The sequence below is a fragment of the Cervus canadensis genome, chromosome 9 (genome assembly GCF_019320065.1).
Source record: "Cervus canadensis isolate Bull #8, Minnesota chromosome 9, ASM1932006v1, whole genome shotgun sequence".
Taxonomy (NCBI): Eukaryota; Metazoa; Chordata; class Mammalia; order Artiodactyla; family Cervidae; genus Cervus; species Cervus canadensis.
This window is the reverse complement of record NC_057394.1, coordinates 82473673-82484694: the sequence shown is the minus strand read 5'-3', so window position 1 is coordinate 82484694 and position 11022 is coordinate 82473673. Positions and strand designations below refer to the sequence as shown.

General features: G+C 39.9%; 1 non-coding gene across 1 annotated transcript; it reads right to left on the bottom strand.

Annotated features, from left to right (window-relative positions):
- Positions 1-1478: 1478 nt before the first annotated feature.
- TRNAC-ACA lies at positions 1479-1552 on the bottom strand. The gene has a single exon. It is a non-coding gene; the product is annotated as a tRNA-Cys (tRNA).
- Between the last annotated feature and the right edge of the window lie 9470 nt (positions 1553-11022).

Sequence of the window (11022 nt, the reverse complement as noted above, 5' to 3'; positions counted from 1 at the left end):
TTTCTAAAAATCTAATTTTGCTTGTATGCATGTTTGTGATGGTGGCAGAGGTTGATTTTTTTCATTTGCTAAATAGCTTAATCAGTGGACCTTGTTGTAAAAGGACTGATTTAGGATGGGGTGATGAGCACAATTATTCATAGGTATGGGGTGGGGAGCTGAAGAGGCACAAAGTGAAAGTCCATCTAGGTAAGCAAGTTTCCGATAGACAGCCATTCACTGTGTGCGAATCTGCTTGTGATGCTGGAGACCTGGGTTCGATCCCTGGGTTTGGAAGATCCCCTGGAGAAGGGAACAGTGCAAGTATTCTTGCTTGGAGAATTCCATGGACAGAGGAGCCTGGTGGGTTACAGTCCACGGGATCACAAAAAGTCGGACACAACTGAGTGACTAACAGTTTCACTGCATGGTTCAGACACCAAAGTAAATGCTGCAAATTGAAACGATAAATGAGGCAAAGTTCCTATCCTTAGTTAGACTCAGATGCAGGAGACAGGCCAAAAATAAGCAGATTGTCATCCTCAAGACAACTGACGTACACCATTTAAGCCACAATGAGGTAAAGAATTCTTAAAGTGGCTGAAATAAAAGTGACTGCTAGATATATTTACCACACATTGTGAGGGCGTGAGGCCAGTAGAATGCTCTTACATTGAGTGAGGGCATAAAATGAAGCTGACAAATGTCCATCTAGTCAAAGATATGGTTTTTCCAGTAGTCATGTACAGACGTGAGAGTTGGACCATAAAGAAGGCAGAACGCCGAAAAGTTGATGCCTTCGAACTCTGATGTTGGAGAAGGCTCTTGAGAGTGACTTGGACTGCAAGGAGATCCAACCAGTACATCCTAAAGGAAATTAGTCCTGATTATTCATTGGAAGGACCGATGCTGAAGTTGAAACTCCAATACTTTGGCCACATGATTCGAAGAGCTGACTCATTCGAAAAGACCCTGAGATTGGGAAAGATTGAAGGCAGAAGGAGAAGAGGGCAAATGGAGGATGAGATGTTTGATGGCATCACTGATTCAGTGGACATAAACTTGGGCAAACTCCAGGAGATGGTGAGGGACCAGGAGGCCTGGTGTGCCGTGGTCCATGGGATCGCAAAGAATCAGACATGACTTGGTGACTGAACACACACACATGTAAAATGAAACAGTGCAATCACTTTTTGACCATTCTGACAGTTTCTTATAACGGCAATGTCACTCCTTGTACTCACCCAAGCGAAAATAATATTGATCCACTAAAGAAATGAATGTGAATGTATATAGCAGCTTCCTTTAGAATAGGTCGGAAACAGTAGAAATGCTCATTGAAAGGTGAGAGGATAAACACTAATTGATGAAAGTGAAGTCACTCAATCATGTCCGCCTCTTTGCGACCCCATGGACTGTAGCCTACCAGGCTCCTCTGTCCATGGAATTTTCCAGGGAAGAGTACTGGAGTGGGTTGCCACTTCCTTCTCCAGGGGGATCTTCCTGACCTAGGGATCGAACCTAGGTCTCCTGCATTGTAGGCAGATGCTTTTACCATCTGAGCCACCAAGGAAGTCATTAATTGATGAATAACACTCTCTTCATGGAGGAATATGATCCAGCGCCAAACAGTCATACACTGCTGATGTGTGCAGCAGTCTATGTGGGTCCCAAGAACTTCATGCTGAGTGAAGGGCAAGGTGCAGAGCTCACGTTCTGTGATAGCTCTTACGAGATGCTTTCCAACCTGCAGGACTAATTCATACCACGGTCAGATCTGTGGCTCCCTAAACTGGAGGGGCTGAAGGCCAGAACTTGACACAGGAATTTGGGGGCAGTGCAATTCTTTTGTATCTTGTCTTAGATTATAATTAGCAAGGCTGCAGAGGTTTCAAAACTCATTTTACTGTTCCCTCAAAATGGGTGCATCTTACAGAATATAAATTATGTCAGTCCAGTGAATTGTGTGTGTGCGTGCAAAGCAGATTAGATACACAGTTTACTCATTGTGTACCTGTGCCAAAACGCTAAGTCCCACAAGGCTTCTTCAGATGCCACCTCAGTTCTGTGTATAACTGATCATGACTCTGGGATTACAAGTATAATGAAGGCATAGATTTATTTTTTCCAGTATTGATTTTTTTTTTTTTGAAGAAAAAAATTAGCCTTTTAGCATTCTCTAGCTTATGAGTCCTAGACTGTTTGAAAACATTTCATTTTCTAAGATGACACTAGTGGTAAAGAATCTGCCTGCCAATACAGGAGACATAAGTGGCGTGGGTTCGATCCTTGGGTCAAGAAGATCCCTTGGAGGAGGAAATGGCAACCCACTCCTGGATTCTTGCCTGGAAAATTCCATGGACAGAGGAACCTGGCAGGCTACGGTCCATGGGGTCACAAAGAGTGGGACACAACTGAAGCAACTTAGCTTGCAAACATTTAAAGAGCCAAAGGAAACCCTATAAAATGAAGGGCACTGGACTAGCAGTCACTCTCTATTTAGGCTTAGCTCATTTAAAAATATGTGACAGAGAGATTTTTTTTTCCCCTTCCTCCTCAACAAGGCAGATGTCCTAACACTTTTTCTTCCATAAGCACAGATCCCTTTACAAAAACAACACCTTCATCTCGGGAAATATTTGCACGTTTAAAATGATTCAGTAGCCCTGTGTAGTTTCCTAGGTGTTTGATCACGTGCTGCTTTGTCTGTTTTGTTGTTCTGATTTCCGATCTGAGACTCTCTGACGTGTGCTTCGGTTTCCCCGGTTAGAGCTGTGCGCACAGAGAAAACCACGTTGCAGGAGGAACGTAACTGGCTTGTCCTTGGGGTGTGCTTCATGTCAAAGCAAGAAATCCAAGCGGGCACACAGGAAACTCCACCCTGAACAGAAGGCGTCTGCAGAGAGCTGCGAGGATGGGCTCTGACCCCCTCTGACGGGGTCCTGGAGTGGGGGTTGGAAGCTCACTGCCCAAGCCCTAGAGCACCCGTCATAACCTGCAAGTCTGCGGTTCACGACAGTACTCTATAGTACTCTCCGCCAGCTCCTCCCTTCCCTGACCTCCCAGACAGACTGAATTCATCTGCCCAGTTCTCAAAAAACTCTTCTATTTTTTACAAAGTCCAGCTCTAATCCTCTTCTTGGCTCTGGAGTCCTTGCATCACTGTGTTTTCTTTCGCATCCATAAAACCCTCTTAAAATCTGGCTTTCCTTAACTTTGATGTTGGTGGGAAGAGGTGACAAAGTTAAGGAGAAAGACCTTCTCTTAGCCAGTGTTCATTTATTGTGACCACAGGCACATTTTGTAAAGCTTGAGGAATTTGGGTTTTATGCGAGAATCCTTGCATCTCTGCCCTGCACAGAAGGTGGGCAATGGTACCAGCCTTCTTTGTCTGAACTTTAAAAAGCGAGCATCTCCTGGGTGGGTGCCAGATACATTCTTTGGCCCTAAATTATAATTTTGAGTGTAGTATCAGGGCAGTTACAGGCTTGAGCATGACACAAATCATCATCACTGACAAGGAGGAATCTTCTGATGGTAAATTGACTGTGAGGAACCCTGCAATCGGTCAGGTACGAGGAATGAGGGGCCAGGGAAAGCAACGTGACTCAGTTGCGTGGACAGTAACTGGTGAAGCAGGGAATCCCACCAAGCGCCAGCCTCTCTCAGTTTGAGACAGTGCACTAGATCACCTTGCAGCCAAGTCATAGCTTGGCTGAAGTTCTCAAACAGCAGAAAGAACCTGGACTGGGATGGTGGGTGAGAGGCAGTGAAGGTGGGGAAAAAACGTACTAGAAAAGGATCTACACATGCTGGTGACCAGGATGCACCTGATCTTAGAGCTGCCCAGCTCTGTCCAGTGACAACACCTGCACCAACAGTGAGCTTCCCTCCAGTAAATGTGTGACCCAGAAACAAAACATGGTCCTAACTCCAGTAGAGAACTGGTTTCTCTGTCCATTGAGATGGTAACAGAAGAGCCAGGGCATTGCTATTCCCACACATCCCTGTTCAGTTCAGTTTAGTCACTCAGTCGTGTCCAACTCTTTGAGAAACCACGGACTGTAGCACACCAGGCTTCCCTGTCCATCAGCAACTCCCCGAGCTTGCTCAAACTCATGTCCACTGAGTCGGTGATGCCATCCAACCATCTCATCCTCTGTTGTCCCCTTCCCCTCCCACCTTCAATCTTTCCCAGCATCAGGGTCTTTTCCAGTGAGTCAATTCTTTGCATCAGGTGGCCAAAGTATTGGCATTTCAGCTTCAGCATCAGTCCTTCCAATGAATATTCAGGACGGGTTTCCTTTAAGATAGACTGGTTGGATCTCCTTGCAGTCCAAGGGACTCTCAAGAGTCTTCTCCAACACCACAGTTCAAAAGTATCACTTCTTCAGCACTCAGCTTTCTTTATAGACCTGTCCCATATTTCTGTTAAGGACATTGATTAAAATGCATATGTTGGACCATGCTTGCATCCTAGGAATAAATCCATTTGGTCATGCTGAATGATCCTTTTAATGTACTGTCAAATTTTGCTAATATTTTGTTGAGGAATTTTGAAACTATGTTCATCAAGGATACTGGACTATAATTTTTTTTTCTTATACTATCCTTTTCTGATTTTGGTATCAGGGTCATGCTGGCTCTATAAAATGAGTTTGGAAGTGTTTTCTATTTTTTGGAAGAGTTTGAGAAAGACTGGCGTTAGTTCTCTAAATGTTTTGTAGAATTCACGAGTGAAGCCATGTGGTCCTGGACTTTCTTTTTGGAAGGTTTTAGATTACTGATTTATTAATCCTTAAGTTGCCAGCCTGATTCACTTTTCTATTTCTTCATGATTGAATCTTGGTGGGTTGTCTGTTTCTAGAAATCTTTTTTCATTTCTTCTAGGTTGTCCATTTATTGGCATATAATTGTCTGCTATAGTTTATTAGCGATCCTTTATATTTCTGTGCATCAGTTCTAATGTTTCCTCTTTCACACCTAGTGTTATTTACTTGGGAAATATAAAGATATTTTCAGATAAACAAAATCTGATGTTTAAAAAATTTCCCTGGCTTAAGAAAATGATTCCAATTTGACCTCAAGTGTCCACAAGAGAATGAAGAGAACCAGAAATGCTATATATGTGAGAAAGCTTGCAAGACTTTTGTTTTTCTGGGTTTTTATTCTTTTCAAAAAATAATAACTATTTAAAGGAGAGCTAACAATGCTGTCTGTGATTAATATCACCCATGGAAATGAAGTATATGACAGCGGTGCAAAGGAAAGGGACCACCTCCAGATTTTCTCATTCCGTAGGTACAAAGTAGGGATTGAGAATTTATATTTTCTACAAGTGCTCAGGCAATGTTAATGATCCCTGCCAGGGACCAGTCTTTAAGAACTACTGAATTATGGATTTAATGCTTTTCTAACAAGTCTCAATAACCTCAGATATGACACCACACCTTATCGCAGAAAGCAAGAAGAACTAAAGAGCCTCTTGATGAAAGTGAAAGAGGAGAGTGAAAAAGATGACTTAAAACTCAACATTCAGAAAACTAAGATCATGGCATTTGATCCCATCATTTCATGGCAAATAAGTGGGGAAACAGTGGAAACAGTGACAGACTTTATTTTTTGGACTCCAAAATCACTGCAGATGATGACTGCAGCCGTGAAATTAAAAGACACTTGCTCCTTGGAAGAAAAGTTATGACCAATCTAGACAGCGTATTAAAAAGCAGAGACATTACTTTGCCAACAAAGGTCTGTCTAGTCAAAGCTTTGGTTTTTCCATGTATGGATGTGAGAGTTGGACTATAAAGAAAACTGAACGCCAAAGGATTGATGCTTTTGAACTGTGGTGTTGGAGAAGACTCTTGAGAGTCCTTTGGACTGCAAGGAGATCCAACCAGTCCATCCTAAAGAAAATCAGTCCTGAATATTCATTGGAAGGACTGATGCTGAAGCTGAAACTCCAATACTTAGGCCACCTGATGAGAAGAAGAACTGACTCATTGGAAAAGCACCTGATGATGGGAAAAATTGAAGGCAGGAGGAGAAGGAGATGACAGAGGATGAGATGGTTGGATGGCATCACCGACTCAACAGACATGAGTTTGAGTAAGCTCGGGGAGTTGCTGATGGACAGGGAAGCCTGACATGCTGCAGTCGATGGGTTCACAAAGAGTCGGATATGACTGAGCGACTGAACTGAACTGACTGAATACAAATATCAGCAAGCGTTTTAGAAAAGAAGTTGATAAATTAATTCTAAAGGGCCTAAGAAAATCAAAAGAGCATCAGAGAGCCAGAATATTCTCGAAAAAAATAGGAAAATTGAAGGACTTACATTACCTGATTTCAAGATGTGTTACATAGCTCTAAGAATCACTGCATAATGATATTTGTGTAATATGTGAGGACGTCAACTAATGAGAACTCTCCTCACAAACTTCTGGCGTGAATGTAAATGTCACAATGACTTTTAACTGCTTTCTGGAAGTTTCTATAGAGTTACATGTACACTCACCATATGACACAACAACTCCACACTCAGGCGTTTATCAAAGAGAAATGATGACATACGTGCTTGAAAAGACTTCCATGGAATGATCATAGAAGCTCCATATAGCCCCTACTGGAAAAAAGCCAAATGCCCATCACTTGGAGAACAGAGAAACAAGTTGTGTCACATTCATGCAGTAAATTCTACTCAGTAATTACAAGGAATAAGATACTGATATACTCAACATCCTGGATGTCAAAAAAAATTACCCTGAGCAAACCAGGCCTAACAGAAAAGAGTGTCACACATCGTACGGGACTCCATTTATATAAAATACTCAGAAAAACATTTAATTTTTAGGAATGGAAAGTCATTGTCTGAGGCCAAGAATGGGGGAGAAATTGACTGTTGAAAGAAATAAGGAATCTTTTGGCAATGATGGGAAATTTCTATATCTTGATCTGGATGGTGGTTGCATGTGTATACACACTTGTTAAAACTGATTAAATTGTACATCTCAAGGGTTTTATTATATTGTACATAAAGTATATGTACACTTATATTTATAAATGATTTCAAAAGACAGTGTTCAAAGGAATTTTCAGGAGGCCTTCTATCATGTAAGACAGAAATATTACATTTGGGGCAAAATTTATCTTAATTCAAGTGTTTTTTGATGATTAACTATAATGCAACATTTTGAGGAATCTATTAACTTTCAAATACATTTTAATCTCTTTATAGTGCATCAAATAAATAATTAGCTGTGGATATTTTAGAAATATGTTTGGGCTGGCAATCTATAAATTAAATAATATGTATATGTGTGTAAAATCACACAGTATTCAAGTTTCGTATAGTTGTTCATACATTAATATTGTCTTATATGAGGTACTTCTTAATCCATATTTTCATAATATTTGACAATATTTTTATTATTTTGCCTAATCTCTGCAGCAAGAATTCAATTTTCATCAATAATTATAATCCAAAGGCAAAAAAAAATTCCTAAAGAAAGGGCCAAATTGTTCTCTGTCACTATGATGCTCTTCAGCTTAATTTTTGCCTTGGGTAAATTAAAATGGTTGATGGATTTTGATTTCATGTTAGCCCTTTAATTCTACAGTAAATAATCTTTTATGATGAAATGTAGTCATGTTTAATAATTCTGTCATTGTCTTTCACTGCAGCTCTGATTCTTGAGGACCTTTGATCCCTAGATGGGGCTTCCGCAAATTTCCTCTCCACCTGCAGACGCATCTTTCATCAGAAGGAGGATTAACCAGGATTAGAGATCTCTCAGAGACAGGGCTATCCGGGATTCCATCTTCCATAGCGATCCCTTTTCTGTGGATTATAGTGAGATGTAATATATGAAATATGCTAGTTCTTCAATATTTTATTTCTTTAAAACCTAAGAAAACAGAAAAGATTGGATTGGAGAGGGAAATTATGAAAACTTTTTTTAAGTAAAAGCCTGGCTTGCTGCGATTCATGGGGTCGCTAAGAGTCGGACATGACTGAGCGACTGAACGGAACTGAACTGAAACTTCTGAATTTGGAAGGAAACAAATACTGAGTGAGGTGTGAAAAGAGGAAGGGAGGCTGTCCCTAGAAACAGTGTTTTTCATGAAGAAATCACAGGATCATCACGCATTATGGGGCCTTTCCTAGCCCATAGGATTCTCCGGATGGAATTCTGAAAGGCAGTACATTTAACGCCAAGTAAATTCTCTGAGATTTTCCATTAATTCCCAGGAAAGAAATGTATGGGTTCCCTTGGAAATCTAATCATTCCCTTAAACCACTAGGAAAAAATAATCTTGAAAATTGAGCAGAATTTTTCACAGCTCTGGCTTTTGCAGGGAGGAAAAGAACCCTACATTTTATATTACTTTGAGGGGAAAAGGAAGTCACTTTAGAATTTCCAACATTTTGGTGTTACCTAGTCTCCCCAAATACCAGTATCAGTTCTGTTTCAGCAGCATGGTACCCATGTGTGCAGTGTACAGGGTACACACACACCCATGCATGCACAAACACATGCACACACTTACACGCATTTCTCACTTACACTTATGTGCATTTCACACATACCACCAGGTTCCACGGACAAGGACACTGGTCCAGCCAGGGCCTCTGGGTGAGATCCTGGGCACTCGGGCACTTCTGACTCCAGGACACCAGGCGGCTATGACTCAGGGGGAGGTGGCCATCCGTCGGCCAGCCTCTGACGTCCCGCAGCTGCACATAGGCAGGAAGAGTGACTGGCTGGAGGAGGTGGGAGACGGCAGAGCTGAAGGGTCATCAGCAGAAGGAGACGGAGGGCAAGCAGTAGTGTCACTCACACCGGACGTGGGTGGAACAGGCTCTCGTTCCTTGCTGGAACCAGATGCACAGTCCCATCTTTGAAAGTTTGCAACTTGAAGGTTCGTATGCAGGGGACTTATGATCGATGTTCTACAAAACCTAACAGATGATATCTTTGATATGCAACTCTAATTATTGAGAAAATTAGGTCCAGCCCCTGCACAGCTACCACACTGATGAGCGAAGGTAACCTGCAGTCCCATCTGTTACCTGTTGGTGTAGTTTTTGTGGGAGGCGGCCCATCCTATAGATAAACCTCAAAGCCACAAAAACTAGATCTTGTTTGGATCCTGATCAAAAAGAGCCAACTTTAAAATGATACTTGCCTATGGAATCCATATTAGGCTATCATGGCATGGCAACTCTGCTAGCTTCTGCTGCTGCTGTTGCTAAGTCACTTCAGTCATGTCTTACTCTTTGTGACCCCATAGACTGTAGCCCGCCAGGCTGCTCTGATCATGGGATTCCCCAGGCAAGAAGACTGGAGTGGGTTGCCACTTCCTCCTCCAGAGGATCTTCCTGATCCAGAGGTTGAAACTGTCTCCCCTACAGCTCCTGCATTGCAGGTGGATTCTTTACCACTGAGCCGCCGAGGAAGCCCAACTCTGTTAGACAAAATTTAAAAACACTTATCAAGACATGTTTGAGTGAATATACTTTGGAAAAAACTGTTTAGAGACAAAGATGAAATAAAATAAGAGAGATACCGACTATTGATGAATCTTCGTAATAGAAATATGGGAATTCACTATACTAAACTCTACTTTGTTGTATGCCTGAAAATTTCTAATAAAAGCTAAGACAAAAATAATACAAGAAGAAGAATATGTTAGTGTTTTCCTCATATATTTAATACAAGTAAAACCTTACATATGCACTTAATGATGAATCGCTGAATTTCTAATAAGCAGTCTGTCATTAGTTCTAATAGGAGCACAAAATGCCTATTTATGCCTGGAATTCTTCTTGGCCATTCATTATTTAATATGGTATATTTACACTAAAAATAAAGATTAGAAAAATAAATGCAACTTTTCTTGAAGTGAATTTTGGCATTTGACTTAGTTACACAAGCATTTTTACATATTAGATAAATATATTTTAAATGAAATTTAAATTATACAGAGCATAACATTTTATATATATGTCTATGTAGTACTACAAATTTTAAAAAAGATTATACACAAAATAGAACTCTCATTCAGCAATATTAACTGCATAATAATTATTTTTCAAAAGATCTAAGAAAATTAGTACTTATTAAACCTCTTTAAGACTAAATGATATCCTAGAGAGTCATAAATAAACTATTTATTAATAAATAATAAAACAAAGCAAGTTTACTACCACATTCTCTTATGAGACTCATGTTAATTATTTCATGTATGTATATTCTCCAAAAAAGTGGAGGAATCCATTAAATTTCCAGTACAAATCATAAGTGTAAATTTATTTTCTTAAATATGCATATCAAATTACTTTTCACTCAAAGGATTAATATTAAATGATAACTTGCTTTACAGTCATAATTTCTTATCCTCTGAGGAATCTGCATCTTCCAATAAAAATATAACACAAGCTACAGATATAATTTTTAATTTTCTAGTATCTACATTAAAAATAAAGTTAAAAGAAATAGGTAGTTAAATTTTAAAATGTATTTTATTTAATTCAATATATCCAAAACACAATTTCAGTACAAAATCAACATTTAAAAGATTTTAAAGAAATAATTTACTTTTCGTTTTTCATACTGAGTTTTTGAAACCTAGTGTGTATTTCATACTTATAGAACATCTTAATTTAAATGCTAAGTTTTCCTTGGTTATACTGGATCTATGTTTAGATTCCATAAAATGTAGAGTTGAAAAGGAGGTGGAAATACTCGAGTTGTTTTAAATGCGCTTATTAAAGTTTCCAATAACTTAACAGAGCATCAGTTTTTAAACTTAAATGAGAAGTAATAAATTAAACTTTCAGTCCCTCAGTCCCACTAGTTGCAGTTTTAGTAGCCACATGTAGCCAGTAGCTGCCACGTCGGACTCCAGAGCCCAGGTTCACCGTCTTCCTATCCGAGAAGGTGAAGCAATGAAAGTGAAGGTTGCCAACACCCCCATTGAAAGTGTACATTTTAAAAGAAAATAACAAGTATTTCAGACTTTTCTTCCTTCCCAGAAAAT